Genomic DNA, 17,382 nt, shown 5'->3' with positions numbered 1-17,382 from the left:
TGCAACTCCATTTTGCTGAGTTGTATATGGAGTAGTCTTCTGCCATGCCATACCACACTTCTTACATAATTCTTCAAATTCCTTACTGCAAAACTCTCCACCGTTATCTGTCCTCAGCACCTTTATCTTCTTCTCTGTCTGGCTTTCCATGAGAGCCTTAAATTATTTAAACCTGTCAAAGACTTCAGATTTCTTCTTAAGGAAATATATCCATGTATTCCTTGAGAAGTCAGCTATAAATGATACATAGTACACAGACTTACCCATTGATGGAACCTTCACAGGTCCAAACACATCACTGTGAATAATTTCTAATATATGTTTCACCCTCTTACTACCAGAGGGGAAACTCACCCAATTCTGCTTCCCATATACACAATTTTCACAAAAATAAAAATCCAGAGAGCGATTACTCGTACCTTCTACCATACTTTACCATGAAGTATCCGAAGGCCCTTTTCTCCAATATGTCCAAGCCTTTGATGCCACAGCATGGTCTTCTCTCCAGAGACAACTAGATTTTCTGCTCCACTTTCAGGAACCATAGAACTATTGCACCCATCAATAACAGTGCTACCTTGCAGCTTGTACAGAGTTCCAATCTGAACTCCTCGCATCAATACCAGTGCTCCTCGAACCATCTTGCAGGTATCCTTCTCGAACACTGTTTTTACACTTGCATCATCCAGCTTGCTAACATAAATTAGATTACTAGCTAATGCAAGAATATGTAGAACACCTGGAAGCGTTATAACCCTTCCACCTTGCAACTTCAACTTTACTTTTCCACGACCAACGATTCTAGCCTTCCTATCATCCCCCAAGAAGACATCACCACCATCATATTTCTTATACTCGTAGAACCACTCTCTATGGGGAGTGAAGTGAAAGGATGCACCTGAGTCAATCAACCATGCCTCATGATCTACATGTGTACTTGAAGAAGCCAAGTACACATCCCCACCTTCATCTGAGGTGGTTTTCGCCTCTACAGAAGGAGCCTCATCAGATCCCTTTCCTTTGTTAGGAGCTTTAGATTTATAGTCCCTTTTGTAGTGCCCTTCCTTTCCACATTTTCAACACACCACCTTTACAGGTTTTCCTGGAGATTTAGATCTCCCACTCGATGACTTATTTTTGTTTCTGTTCTAGGTCCGCCCTCGTACAGACAAGGCATCACCATTTTGGCTCTCCATATTTTTCCGTCTCATCCCCTTCGTCAGCAAGGATGAGACTATTTCATCAAAATGCAAGGCAGTTGCATTGCTACCTATTGCAATAACCAGACTATCCCACGAATCTGGTAGAGAACAAAACAAACTAATGACTTATCTTCATCTAAAATTTTAATATCAACATATTCTAACTGACTTACCACATTATTAAATGCATTCAGATGCTCTGTCACCGAGTCTCCATCTTTCATCCTCAAGTTATACAACTTTTTTTCAGGAATAGTTTATTCACCAGAGACTTAGATTGGTACAAAGTCCCTAACTTTTCCCACAAAGCCTTCACCGTAGCTTCCCCTGATACATTCAGCAATACTGAATCTGAGACACACAATCATATTGTGTTGTTTGCCTTCCGATCCAACTTCTTACATTCTTCATCGGACACTCCTGTTGGTTTGGTTCCCAGATCTACTACGATCCACTGGACTTTATCCACCAATAGATCCTCCATCTTGAGTTTCCACAACTCAAAACTCTGACCATTAAATTTCTCGATCTCTATCTTTCCACTGCTCGCCATCTCCTTTCACCACTAGAATCGATCTTGTAGATCTCCCACTGATCAGGGTCAACCACAGGCTCGAGCGAAACCCCTCAGCAACAAAGGCGTCCCCTTGAAACCAAAACAACTATGATACCAAATGTAGGTTTTAACCCGATACAGAAATTACCTGCATACGAATTCTAAAACATAGAAAAAATAAACAATGCGAGAGCATAACACATCAAACACGTCTACACAGAGATTTTCCCCTAGATCCCAAAACCGGGACTACCAGCTTGATTTTTCATTATGTTCCTTTCAATGTTACAATACATATTTATACATGCTAAAGCATCCAATACCATGGACTGAAAACTATCGTGTCCAATACCATGGACCAAAAAAACATCGCGTCCAATACCATGGACCGAACACCATCGCGTCCAAAAAACATGTGGGAAAATCATGCACAAACCATAGGTGGGTCCACCCAACCTAACATAGGGTCCAAAACCAAAATTTTCCGGGGCGCTGCCCTAGACCCCATAAAGTGGGGTTACGGGTGCCCTTCAAACCCCCTGTTAACTATGTGGAAAGAATATAACACAACCCAACATGAAAAATGATGTGATATGTTATGTGATCTAGCTATAGCCCAATTCTAATGAAAAATAAATATTAATGTTAAATGTAATACAATCAAATAATCTACTCAAAATAGAGGCATGTGCAACTTCCTTCCCAAGTGCTCAATCTAAGAGCTTATTTTCATTGACAATTTCATCCCAGACCAGACCTTTTCCTTTCATGCCCTTAGCCATACTAAACCCTTCACCCTCATATGGTAATGGCTCCAGATCAAATTTACTTGTGACTAATCTCTAGAGGTGTTTCCATTTATATACGACTCCATTAGCATAATTAAAGGCCTTGTTCTTTGGATAAGGATATGTGATAGCCCCACTTTCATGTTTTGCAACCAATTCTACATCAGATGCATCCATAAAATGTTCCCACAAAATATTGTTCCCAGGGTACTTGAAATGGAACCCCTCATGCTTGCAAATGGCAGTGTGAACACACAGTGTACCTAAACCATTCATCAAGCTCCAAATAGAGAAACCAAATATTTGTCTCGGATGGTTTATTGACCAAGTTAATCATTCTTTCTTCTTTTCAACCTCAAATACTATATACTTGAGTGTGTAGTAAAAATTGGGCATAAGTAGCCTAGGAAGCTCTTCATGAAAGGGTGCCTCATGGGGCTGATATTTATGATTCTTTTCCACTGCATCAAATGGACCAATTTAATATTTCCCCTTAGTTTGAAGACATATATGTGGTGAATTATCTACATTAGGCAAGAGGGCATCAAACACATTATTGAACATTCTTCACAATCCAAATATACATATCACACTAGGTTTAAATGGATATGTTTTAATATTCACACTCAGTACAATGCACGCTCAATTCACCTATACATACAAAAAGTGTTTAAATCATTTAACATCACCAAATAGAGAACCTCAATTTATGTTCGGGTTTAGGTATATTTTTTTTAGTGCTGGTAATCAATGTGTTCTATTTTCAATCCACCCACCCATAAATATAATGAGTGCTAATGATTCCTTCACCCTCAAGAGGAAAAAATTTGAGAAAAATATCCTTAATCTTATTCTTGGCCAATTGTTAATATAACATTTTAGGAATGATTGACATGAGACAACAAGAAATTAGGCTATTGTTTATCATTTCATCTTATGCTTCTACAAATCCCATAAAAGTCATTGAAATTATGTATTTATCATGCATGATGATGAACCAAGTTGTAATATAAATAGAGAGTGAAAGGTCATTTTTACAAGATCTGCTATGGAGAACTATTTGGTCCACATATAATATGAATTGTATTTTAATGAAGGAAACAAGGAAGTAGAAGATTGTAACACTTTGTAGATTTTGAGTGTCAATCTCATGGACGCTTCTCCAGGCATAGCCCTACCTTAAACTGAGTTGACTCTAACACATTAGAAATAATGAAATCTCTTGTGAAAGTTGATGTACAAATGTTCTTAAATTGGTTGAAATGTGAAAACAATTAACATAAAAACTAATCAGGGACCTATCTTTCACCTTTTGAAAATAAATCTCACCTACAAAATTTCAAGTGTTGCAAGGTAAGAATTGGTATCTATATTACTATATCCCCAACCCTTGAAATATTGTGTTCATTTTTCTACTATGTGTTCATTTTCTACACCTTTAGGTTTGAGATATTTGAATATTTAATGGGACACTCATATAAATATAAACCATTATACAAACGCTTCCCCCAAATTATGTTTATGTTTGACAACGAAGTTTCAGATTTCAAATGTCACAACATACAAAATTTTTAATGTCTTGAAGATGAAAAGAAAAGTCAAGCTCTACATCTTCAATCTCAAGGAAGGTTTCAATATCTACTAGTATTCTCATCCCTTAAAAGTAAGTTCTAGCCTCTCATCTATATTAATTCATGAGAATCTTCATAAGCAAAATGTACTAAGATGCTTCATACCTGAGCTTTTCAATTTCATAAACAAATTCTTGGAAACTTTAGTAAGTTTGGTTGAATATGATTTTGAACATGAGAGAATAGGTCCTGATATCTATTCTTAGATAAGGAGCCTCCTCTTGTTACTACCAGTACTATTCTTTGTATTCTTCCAATTAACTATCTTGTAGAGAAGCTCCCTTTCTTACTTATTTGATGATGATGGATCTCTTCTCACATTTGAATCTCTTGCACAAGTTGTAGGCTTTTCCAAAATTTGGGCTCCTTTCTATAGAAACCATGGGATAGAGCCTCGTAATCATATTTTTGCATTGGATAGAAACATGTAATTAACAACCCGAATCTTCATGATATTTTGTAATCACTGACAAGTGATTCACATGTCTCTGGTTAATGTCAACAATATTTTATTTGGTAGAATCCAATTAGATTGTAGCTATGCCATTTTGGAAAATAACTATGATTGTACATCGACAAATCTTTTATGGATATAATTCATTACTCTTCCACAACCATGTACGACAACTGTAAATTTTTCTCTTGATTTGCAAAATATTTTGCTTACTAACTCTTTTATGGAGATAATTGATTACAACTCTTTTATGGAGATAATCCATTACTCCTCCACAACCAAGTAAGATAACCGTAAATTTTTCTCTTGATTTGCAAAATATTCTGCTTACTAACTCTTTTATGGAGATAATTGATTACTCCAAAACGATGTATGATAACTATAATTTTTTCCCTTGATTTGAAAAATATTCTACTTACTGCATCATCTTACCACTTTGTGGGAAGATCCTGTAAAGTTATAACAAAATCAATTCATTAGAAAAATCGGTGTACTGACATGAAGCTTGACTTTGAAAACCCAAAGTCAATGTTAAAACCCAAATTAGTGCTTTTGAACAAAGTGAATAAGGCATTCCATAAAGTTATGAAAATAAGTCCATTAGATTTTATTTTGCACAATATGTAAATAATAAGTCCCACCAATTCCACCAAGCTTTCTCTTCCCTTCGGCACCCTCAATCCCTTATTAGCAAGAAACATATTTCCTTATGGCTATCCCCAAATCCTTCACACAATAATTTTGTAAACATAAATAAATTTGTTTTGTTATGAAGCTAGAGGCGTCATCCACGTTTGCAAGATCAACATAAAGAATGTCTAGATAAAGTTCACATTTGCATGCATTACTTCCAAGATCAACATAAAGAAATATCTAGATCAACATAAGGAAATGTCCAGATATTCATATTAGATGTGGACATAGTTCTCCATAGCAGATCTTATAAAACTGACCTTTCACTCTCTACTTATATTACAACTTTGTTCATCATCATACATGATAAACACATAATTTCAATGACTTTTATGGGATTAGTAGAAAATGATGAATCCTCTTACTTCCAAGATTCTTGTTTTTATAACATTTGAATGATTCAAATCCTTCCAAGTTTCTTGTTTTTACAACATTTGAAAGAGATGCTCGTTAAAAATTACAGTTTTGTTCTCTTTCTCTTGGTTTTTACATCATTTTTTTTCTTTTAGATTTATTAGCTTTGATGTCTAGAAATTTGCATCATTTTTTCCAATTCATAAAAGAGCCTTCGATCCCATACCTCAATTATTTAATACTAGTAATATGGAAAGCCAAATATTATTTAACAACTTTGCCTCCTATTCAAAAGAAGAAAAGTTTATACAACATTTTAAATAATTTTACAACCTTTGAAATATATTGCAGGTAGTTTAGACCCTTGGAAATATCAATTTAAATGAAATCTAACTAATGTACCATAATACAATATATTGTCACAACATAACATATGTCCTCATTGATGCATCATACTTTTACATAAAATTGAGATAAGAGTTCTCTTGTTGCTCGCGAATACACAAATTTACTTTATAATTTGAGGCACATAATAGAAGATATCATAAATAGTAGTCTTTATCTGTTTTCTCTATCCGCTCTCCTCGCTGCTCTCGTCTTCAGAACTCTGCAGGTCCCTCGTTGCAAACCGTGACCGAGGCCAAGCGCGGGACCTAGATCATGTCCAGGCCCTGGGACTGAGATCGCACCAGGATCAACTACCCCAATGCCCACATTCCCCGCCCACCACTGATTTGCCAAGCCTACGTCCTTGGATTCACCGAAGTAAAATCTCTCTAACCTTTGCCGACCTTCACATCTAATTTCAAACAACCCGCCTTCAATCGCGCCAGTGCGTCGATCCAGTCGCTGCTTGTAGCGTGGCAGAGCCTTCCTTGCACTTCACTGGACGCAGGGCGAATGAATGGATGCAACGTGAAGGGATCTAGCGGTTTGAGTTGCGGTTCCTCTTCAGATCTGCGGTTTGAGCTGCGTATCTCTTCAGATCTGCGGTTTGAGCTGCGGTTCGTATCTCTTCAGTATCTGCGGTTGAGTGGGATGTTCGTATCTCTTCAGATCTGCGGTTTGAGCTGCGGTTCGTATCTCTTCAGTATCTGCGGTTGAGTGGGACGTTCGTATCTCTTCAGATCTGCGGTTTGGCTTTCGATCTGGTGCAGATCTGTGTAAAATATGGCTCCGAGCTTCGCAAAAATAACTGGTGGCTCATCCGCCTCTGGAGGGAAATCTCCTGCCCATATCGTGAGTGAAGCCCCAGCTCCCACTATCCAAGTGGTCCAGGACTCACTCGATGAAGCTTTGAAGTTCTCCGAAAGTGCCCTAATTTGCCGGTTCAATGGTTTTTGGCCGCGGCTGATAGCACTCCACAATTGGATCTCGGAGGTATGGAAGCCTATCATTTCTGATGAAATTAATATCTACCCCTGTGCTAGAGGTTTCTTTATAGTAGATTTTGAAAATCCTGAAAGCAGACAATGTATTCTAGATTCCGGCCCTTGGTTTTGGGAAAAATCAGGCCTATTCATGAAGCCATGGAACCCATCATTCGATCCCTCTACAGCAGTGATAACCTCAGCACCAGTTTGGGTGAGATTGCCAAGCCTACCCTTGCATCTCTGGAATCTCTCCTCGCTAAAAGCCATCGGAAATGCAATTGGGAAATTTTACTGCAGGTGCCCAGAAACAGAGGAATATGCCAAAACCACCTATGCACGCATCTGTGTGGAAATGGATTTCAGCACCGGATTCCTAGCTGAAATAAACCTAACAAGTAAAGACTATGTGTGGAACCAGAAGCTTGATTATGAAAGTGTCCTCTTCAGATGTCGATCGTGCTTTGAGATGGGGCATCTAGCCAAAAATTGCCCAAAAGCCTCTGAGAAAAATTTTGCTAGAAAAAACCACCACAGATCTACATGGTGGGAAGGAGCACAGAAAGAACACTACACTGTCATCAAAGAAGAATATTCTAGAGAAAACTCTGAGTCACAAGAAATCAAGGAAGAAGGAAACAACTCTCAAAGCAAGTAAGGAGAAAGCCTGCCCCAACAAATCAACAGTTATGAGGATTTGATTACCGCAAAAAATAAATCTTCATTTAACAGCAAAGCAGATCTCCTAAACCAAACTTCTTCTCCGACTATAGATCGCGAAGCTAAGACACCAATGTCCCAAGAACCAGAAGAGATGAAGGAGATGCAAGACAAAGGAAGTTGGAAGACCGTAGAGAAAAGAAAGAAAGCTACAACACCAATCTCGCCAAGAAAGACGAGGAACCAGACAAGTAAAAATTAAGAAATTTGTAGGTCCGATAGACCAATTTGGTCTCAGTGGACGTTAACCATCATCATCATCATCATCATCATAGTAGAATTATCTCTTCTACACATCCAAAAAATCTTAATCTTGGCCAATCGGTAATCTAACATTTTAGGAATGATTGACACGATACAATAAGAAATTATACTATTGTTTATCATTTCATTCTATGCTTCTACAAATCCCATAAAAGTCATTGAGATTATGTATTTATAATGCATGATGATGAACAGAGTTGTAATATAAGTAGAGAGTGAAAGGTCAGTGTTACAAGATTTGATATCGCAAACTATCTGGTCCACATCTAATATGAATTGGATTTTAATGAAGGGAACAAGGAAGTAGAATATTGTAACACTTTGTAGCTTTTGAGAGTGTCAATCTCATGGATGCTCCTCTAGGCATAGCCCTACATTAAACTGAGTTACTCTAATACATTAGAAATAATGAAATCTCTGGTGAAAGTTGATGTACAAATGTTCTTAAATTGGTTGAAATGTGAAAACAATTAACATAAAGACTAATCAGGGACATGTCTTTCACCTTTTGAAAATAAATCTCACCTACAAAATTTCAAGTGTTGCAAGGTAAGAATTGGTATCTATATTACTATACCCCCAACCCTGCAATATTATGTTCATTTTTCTATTGCGTATTCATTTTGAAAATAAATCTCACCTACAAAATTTTAAGTGCTGCAAGGTAAGCATTGGTATCTATATTACTATACCCCCAACCCTGAAATATTGTGTTCATTTTTCTACTATGTGTTCATTTTGAAAAAAAACTCACCTACAAAATTTCAAGTGCTGCAATATTGTGTTCATTTTTCTACTATGTGTTCATTTTGAAAAAAAACTCACCTACAAAATTTCAAGTGCTGCAAGGTAAGAACTGGTTTCTATATTACTATACCCGCAACCCTAAAATATTGTGTTCATTTGGTATCTATATTACTATAACCCCAACCCTAAAATATTGTGTTCATTTGGTATCTATATTACTATACCCCCAACCCTGAAATATTGTGTTCATTTTTCTACTACGTGTTCATTTTGTACACCTTTAGGGACATTGATATAAACATAAACCATTATACAAAAGCTACCCCTAAATTATGTTTATGTTCGACAACGAAGTTTCAAATTTTAGATGTCACAACATACACAATTTGTAATGTCCTGAAGATGCAAAGACAGGTCAAGCTCTACATAGTCAATCTGAAGGAAGGTTTCAATATGTACTAGTATTCTCATCCCTTAAAAGTAAGTTCTAGCCTCTCATCTATATTAATTCATAAGAATCTTCATAAGCAAAATGGACTAAGAAGCTTCATACATGATCTTTTCAATTTCATAAACAAATTCTTGGAAAATTTACCTATTCTCAGACAAGGAGCCTCCTCTTGTTACTACCAATACTATTCTTTCTATTCTTCCAGCTAACTATCTTGTAGAGAAGCTCCCTTGCTACTTATTTGATGGTGGTGGGTCTCTTCTCACATTTGAATCTCTTGCACAAGTTGCAGGCTTTTCCATAATTTGGGTTCCTTTCTATAGAAACCCCTCTTTGTTACTATCAATACTATTTTTGTAGAGAAGCTCCCTTGCTACTTATTTGATGGTTCCTTTCTATAGAAACCCCTCTTGTCACTGCCAATACTATTCTTTCTATTCTTCCAGCTAACTATCTTGTAGAGAAGCTCCCTTGCTACTTATTTTATGATGGTGGGTCTCTTCTCACATTTGAAGCTTTCATGATATTTTTTAATGACCGTAGTGATTCACATGTCTTTGGTTAATGTCAACAAGATTTGCTTTGGTAGAATCCAATTAGATTGTAGCTATGCCATTGTGGAAACTAACTATGATTATACGTCTACAATTCTTTTATGGAGATAATTGATTACTCCTCCACAACCATGTGCGACAATTGTAAATTTTCTCTTGCTTTCCAAAATATCATGCTTACTAACTCTTTTATGGAGATAATTGATTACTCCACGATCTATAATTTTTTCTCTTGATTTGCAAAATATTATGCATACTGCATCATCTTGCCACTTTGTTGGAAGATCCTGTAAAGTCATAACAAAATCAATTCATTAGAAAAATCGGTGAACAAAATCAATTCATTAGAAAAATCGGTGTACTGACATGAAGCTTCAATTTGAAAACCTAAAGACAATGTTAAAATCCAAAATTAGTGCTCTTGAACAAAGTGAATAAGGCATTCCATAAAGTTATTAAAATAAGTCCATTAGATTTTAATTTGCACAATATGTAAACAATAAGTCCCACAAATTCCACCAAGCTCTCTTCCCTTGGGCACCCTGAATCCCTTATTAGCAAGAAAAATATTTCCTTATGGTTGTCCCCATATCCTTCACATGGTAAAGAATGTATAAAGTTCACATTTGCATGCTTCCAAGATCAACATAAAGAAATGTCCAGATATTCACATTACATGTGCACATAGTTCTCCATAGAAAATCTTTGTAAAACTAACCTTTCACTCTCTACTTATATTACAACTTCGTTCATCATCATGCATGATAAACACATAATTTCAATGACTGTTATGGGATTAGTAGAAGCATAGAATAAAGTGATAAACAATAGTATAATTCATGCATGATAAACACATAATTTCAATTACTTTTATGGGATTAGTAGAAGCATAGAATGAAATGATAAACAATAGTATAATTTCTTGTTGTCTCATGTCAATCATTCCTAAAATGTTAGATTAACGATTGGTCAAGATTAAGTTTTATTGGTTGTGTAGAAGAGATAATCCTACTATGAGAAAGACTACTATTATGCTATCTTCTATTATAAAAACCAAGATAATAACAAGCATCTCTTTCAAATGTTGTAAAAACAAAAAGCTTGAAAAGATTTGAATCATTCAAATATTATAAAAACAAAAAGCTTGGAAGGAAGAGGATTCATCATTTGCAAAAACCTATTTAAAAAATGGTAGTTTTTCATAAAACAAGATTGTAATAAATTTATTTTAGATTTAGATATATTAGATGTTTATAAACATAATAAATTATTTAATACTCAAAATTTAATAAATATTAAAAAAATTAAACTTCATAAATAAATATATATATATGAGATTAAAATTTTTGGAAGCTTCTATTATTAAAATTTGTAACTTAGACCAATAATAACAACAAAATTTCACATTAAATAATAAATATTTGAAAATGTAACAATTAATAATGAGTAATAGAGTAATTTCAAAAATTAAATTTCTGAATTTGTTAAAATCCTCTCAGACATTTTCCTGGTCACACTCCACGGTCATTGCACCGTCCGTTAACCCGTGTGATCATTTGCATAAGTCCCTCCGTCGTTGGCAATCGACAAAGACTATATTCTTGTCGTTTCCCTGTTATTGTTTTCACTTTACAACGACCATTGCCATTTCTTTTATCACTTTTTTCTTTCTCCCTCGTGTTTTTTTTTTCCAATAATTTATTTCTCAAATAGGGATAGTTATGGTTGGTTATTATCGATAGATGTTGGTTATTATCGATAGATGTATTGAGTTTGTTCTGCGGTCTTGAGAACGTGTTTCTCCTTGTCGACTGATCCGAATTTTCTATTACTTGAAGAAATCAATTCTACATTAATGGAAATCTCAACGATATTATTGTTACCTGCCCACTGTTTCGGCTGAACGCAAGTTGAATGCCAATGAAACCACATGTCCATACAATCTACGTAAAAGCTGTGTTTGCTATTGGTTAGAAACCGACCTTTCTGGATCTCCTGAAATTCTGACAAACAGACGGCGCAATCAAGCACTCGAAGACTGGCAGAGCCTCCATGACGAGCACCTCTTTGAAGCTCTGCGCTTTATACCCTAAGACGGGCAGAGCCTCCATGACGAATGCCTCCAAACCCATATTGGACAGGCGTCCTCCCAAGAAAACCAATGTGGCGAGGAAAAGGCTCGAAACGTCTGAGCAAGAGCCTGTGCAGCCGTGGCCATCATCCTCTCAGTAGCAGCGGTGGCCTATCATTTTACCTAATTGTAACTAATAATACCCTGCCTATCATTTAACTAACTGAATTGTAACTAACAATACTGGTTTTGAATCTGATGGTAAGCTTTATTTTAATCAGTTGTCTATAATGCGATTTTTTATTTGATAGTAAGCTTTATTTTAACCAGTTGTCTATAATGCGATTTTTTGGAATTTTTTTGGTGGGTTTTTCCGGTCAAAATCCGGCAGCAATTTATTGGAATCGCAAGTTTGATAGCTAGTTTCTGTACAATCAAAGCGTCGTAGGGGTTTTTCAGCGCGTTGAATCCAAATATGTAGTTAAAAAACCATTTTAACTACAACAAATCAAGATTTAACCTCAATTTCTTCCGCCGGATTCCGTTACCCGAATCTCCAAAAAAATCACATTATAAACAACTCCTTATTTTAATAGTCTAACACTAAAAATCAACCTCCTATAAATGGCATTCGAAAGACTTTTTCTCATTAAAAAAACGCTTTAACATTAGAGAGATTTTTTTCCATAGAAAAACACCTTATGACGCAATTAAGAAAGTTTTGAATCTAATGATAAATTTTATTTTAATCGTCTAACACTAAAACCAATGTCGTGCAGATGGCATTTACGATGTAATTAAGAAAATGGCTAACGGCGTAATTAGGGAAGTTTTGTCCAAAATTATTTTCATATGAACAAAGATATCATGTGAGGGCAATGTTTTGTACTTTTATTAATAATTCTTAATTGAATAAATAGTTTTACAGTGGGACAGTGATCATTTCTCAAATAGAGGATTTGTAATGATAATATGCTTTAGTATGTTCTGATTCTAAAAACAATATATTTTTGCAAAATTCAATAGCGAAAGTTTTGGATGGAGTCCAATATGAAGGGGTGATACTTCTTCCCTCCGGTTGACACTGGAAACCAAATAAGAAGTAGCAATCCTCGCAGGAAAATAGCCCCTTTGATGGGACACTCGGTCATATGCCTTAACCGTAAACTATCCTCCTTACAAGTAGCGGTCATTTGATTTTCAGTGAAAAGATAAACTAAATTTGAAGTTCTGATGCCTAGATACCACGATTAAAAGTACGCATTTACTTAAATATACAAATAAATGAATGTAGATTTAATTTTTTATAATCAAATATACATGTTTTTGATATCAATAATATATTCATAATAATAAGAGATACAACACTGTTTTAAGAGTGATTAATCCCGAAAAATATCATTTATCAATATATATTTATATTTGAAAGTGAATGAATAATATTCTAAATTTTTACCTGTTATATTAAAAGTATAAAATATTTAAATAAAAATTATAATAATTGAAATTAATTGGTTAATATATTTTTATTTAATTTAATAGTAGTTTAGATTTATCTTAATTTTGGATGTACCAAGAGTTTAGAGAGATCAAATCTCTTTGTATCTTAAGATATTTCTATTTTAATAGATTTGATCTTTCTCAATATTTGGTAGATCTAGAGTTAAGATGGATCTAGGTTGGTTTAATTTTTGCTTTAAATAGATTATATTCCACATGAATACCATAGGTTCTCATAACTTGGAGCTCAAAAAGCATGGATAATTTGACTATGTCAAGTTTACCTTAACTATTCAACAAAAATTAATAGAAATAATAATAAGGTAGAATTTTAAATTAACATAGAGTTATTTTTATTTTATTTTGATTGATCTTTTTATTTATGGTTATTTTTAAGTATTTTGATGATTGAAAATTTTTGTAATTATATATGTATATATATAGATAGATACACCTTATTTTTTTTTAATATATATATATATATATTAAAATATTTGTAATATACATAAACATTGTATGCATTTTTTTGAAAAAGATTGAATAACATATTTTGTTGCTAAGTGAGCTTGATTGTGGGGAAAGTGGTCTGGGATGGGTGACCTCGCGGGAATATGAGAAATTAGTCAGTGACAACTACCAATTCACCAAAATTGGGCAATACAATTTCAAGGTTTTTTTTGTTATTTAAAATACATTTTTGAATGTATATATGGATTTAGCACCTTCAAAAACTCTAGGCACTCGAATTATGCAGACTAAACGATTTAAACTCAAATTTTTAAAAGTCTCTATCCGATTTTGATTAAAATTAACCAAAAAAATGGTCGTGAAAAAAGTCATTTCGTCTATAAATTAGACTACACCTTTTTCATCTAATTAACTTTTACCTTAATTAACTTTCACAAAATTTTAATTATCATTTCATTTTAATCAAAGATCTCCACTTATATTATATTACATCAAACAACGTAACTCTATACATTACATGAAAACGAGGTTAACTTTTATTTTTTTAAATTTTAATTAACAATATTAACTTCCGTCACACTACATCAAAACAATGTTGTATCCCTATACATTACATAAAAACTACCGTGCCTAAGAGTTGTGAGATATTAATCACTATTTGTTGAAGTTTTTATGAGGCAATAGATTTTGAAAGCTAAGTCTATAATTAACATAAAAAAAAAAATTCAAAAGAAAAAATCGCACCATTTTTTATTAAATAAAACAAAAGATAGTTACAATTCCACGATTCTTGAGTTCAAAATTTCTGATTACAAAGAAGAGTGAGCTTGATCATCACTAGATACCTGTGTCGCTAAATGCTACCCAAAAGAAGCTTACAAAATAAATCTCTTTTCTATCTGCAATTGTTAAATGGCTATAACAGATTAACCGTGCATTAATAAGACAGAAACACAGATCAGAAAATAAACCTTCTCCCAAGAGCAGACTGACGGAAGAAAAAAACACAACCCAACAATATGTATCAGAGGCCATCCACATCAAAAGAAAGAAATATCCAATTCTATGCATCCCAAATAATTCTGACCCAAAGATTCACCCATATCACCTGAAAATGGAAATAAGGCTTGCTCGCATCAGACAACCCTCTTATCTCGATTTGAAAAATGGATAATGGACGTGGGCTATCTATTGTACTGACTACAATAACCCCCAACTGGCCACGAACCATCAATACGTTGTTACTTGGATCTAACAAAGAAAAACTCCCAAGAGGAGAGGAAGAGGAAGCTTATATCTCGACTATCCTCATTACAAATAAAAGCACCCAGAACCTTGCAGAACCCCTTCAATGTAGAAATGGCAGCTAATAACACTCGGATTGGACAATCTACCACATTTAGATAATTGATTGGCCACCATATGTCCATATTTTGCTCTCGGAAATGTGGAAGAAAGAGATATGCTTAAAAGACTCCAACAGAGCATTGATATTTTTCTTCCAACGATATAGCGAGAGCGGCCTGAATGCAGAGTGCCTTTGTACCCACTCAATGACTGATTTGGAATCGCATAAAACCTCCAACTCCTCTGTTAGTGTCAGACTTGTTTGCCTTCACTAGTGATCAAATATGTTTTTACCAAAGTCTGTAAGGGGTCTCAAGGTCAAATTTTGCCATGTCACTAGGTTTGCAGAGTAAAATTTGGTCACTAGTTAATTGGTCTAGGAATGATTCTAGTCTTTTGGGAAAGTCACATATGCTGGTCACCTACCTCATTAAGATGAAGGTGTCATAATAGAAAGAAGGTTTTCCTTATATCAATCATCATCATCATTCCATTAAGATGAAGGTGTCATAATAGAAAGAAGGTTTTCCTTATATCAATCATCATCATCATTCCATTCAGTTTCAGGTCTTCATTAAGTCATTGCGGTTTCACGGCCCATCATCATCCTGTGTAAATCCAACATTAAAATAAAGCATGACAAGTAGCTCTTTGACATTAACTTGATGAGTTTTCATAAGTTCATCACGATTTCAGCTTCAAAGGCTCGAGGAGAAGAAGTTTCAATGTTCAAAAAGTGAAAATGCAACCCACGTTTCAGCTCTCCAAGGTGACTCGGTCTTAAAGGTGAAAAATCAGTTTTTTAAAGGGTTTGTGGGGCCCATTTCTTTTCAAAAGGAAAACTAACGTGCCTATATAAACCCAAAAAGCCCCAAACTCACTTTATTTTCCTTTTACCCCCCTTTGTGCATCAAGCCCTCTCATTCATTGAAGAGAAAAACTCGGGTTTTTAGGCAAAACTAGCAAAAAATTCAAGGCGTTGTGCTTCCAGAGACTGTGTTGCACTTCTGAGGCCAACACTGCGCTTCTGGACACTACACTGTGCTTTAGCGCTGCGCTTCTAGAGATTGCTCTGCACTTGTGCCAGAGCAGCTTAAAACCGTCCAGAACTCACCCAAATTGAAATTTCAAGCTTGCAAATTGTTTTCTTGCTAACCTAGACTCCTCTACAACTAAGTACATCACTTCACTTACATTTTTCTTTCGCAAGATAGATTCAAGCTTAAGATTTCTTCATTTAGGGTTTTTAGTGATTTTTTTATGAAATGAGCTAGGTTTGATAATGGTTGGTCTAGTTTTAATATGTTAAACATGTAAAACTATCATTCTACACCTATACACATGTTTAATATACATTATGAACCACTGAAACAACTACAAATCACTAAATTACTTCACCAAAAGTGAAACCCTAACTTATTCCTAAGGAATTTGGATAGTTTTCCTAGAAACTCTATTTTTCGTTTTTCACAAACACTCCCTTCCTTCATTTCACCTCATTTCATTTTCATAAGTTGCTCACAGTCCATATCCACCTCCTATAATTTCCCTTGCCATTTTTTCCACTCCACCTACCCAGCATGTCATTTTTCATTCATCCCTCACTGTTTTTTCTCATTTTCCTGCTGATAGGGCTTATGTCATCATGGAAGGAGTTTCTTCACCAGAAAGGAAGAAACACCATAAGGGAGGCAAAACTCTCAGATATGAACAAGCCAATTGCAATGAGATCAATACATCACCCTTTATCAAACAGTGTTTTGAAGATGTTAATTGTCTAGATTTTTGCAAAAGGGTGTGTGAAGTAGGTTTCCATGAACAGTTGACAGATTGGGTGCTACTCATTTGAAAGGAGAAAGTGTCATTATTTCTAGTGTTGAGTTCACATTTTTAGTGGCTTCTATTTCACTTGCTACAGGGATACCAGAGCATGGAGAACATTGGTTTAAGGGCATGAACTTAAATCTTGTGCATTACAGGTCCTTCTCGAAAACACCATATAGGGAAACCCATACACATATCATACCTTTTAGGTACCTGATGGAGAATTATGCTCCATTGATCAAAGTTTTCATGAGATTCTTCACATATGAAGGAAGGTTCTCTAGACTATATTCCTATCACATCCGGCTTCTAATGCACTTTACAGCTCAGAAACCTCTAAACATGTGCAACTATTTATGTAGAAGCCTTTCCAAGATGTCAGAGAAGG

This window comes from Pinus tabuliformis, chromosome 1_1 (assembly GCF_031772625.1).
Source record: "Pinus tabuliformis cultivar Carrire ecotype Pingquan chromosome 1_1, CPIR1, whole genome shotgun sequence".
NCBI classification, from domain to species: domain Eukaryota; kingdom Viridiplantae; phylum Streptophyta; class Pinopsida; order Pinales; family Pinaceae; genus Pinus; species Pinus tabuliformis.
Note: the sequence above shows the minus strand (reverse complement) of the source record.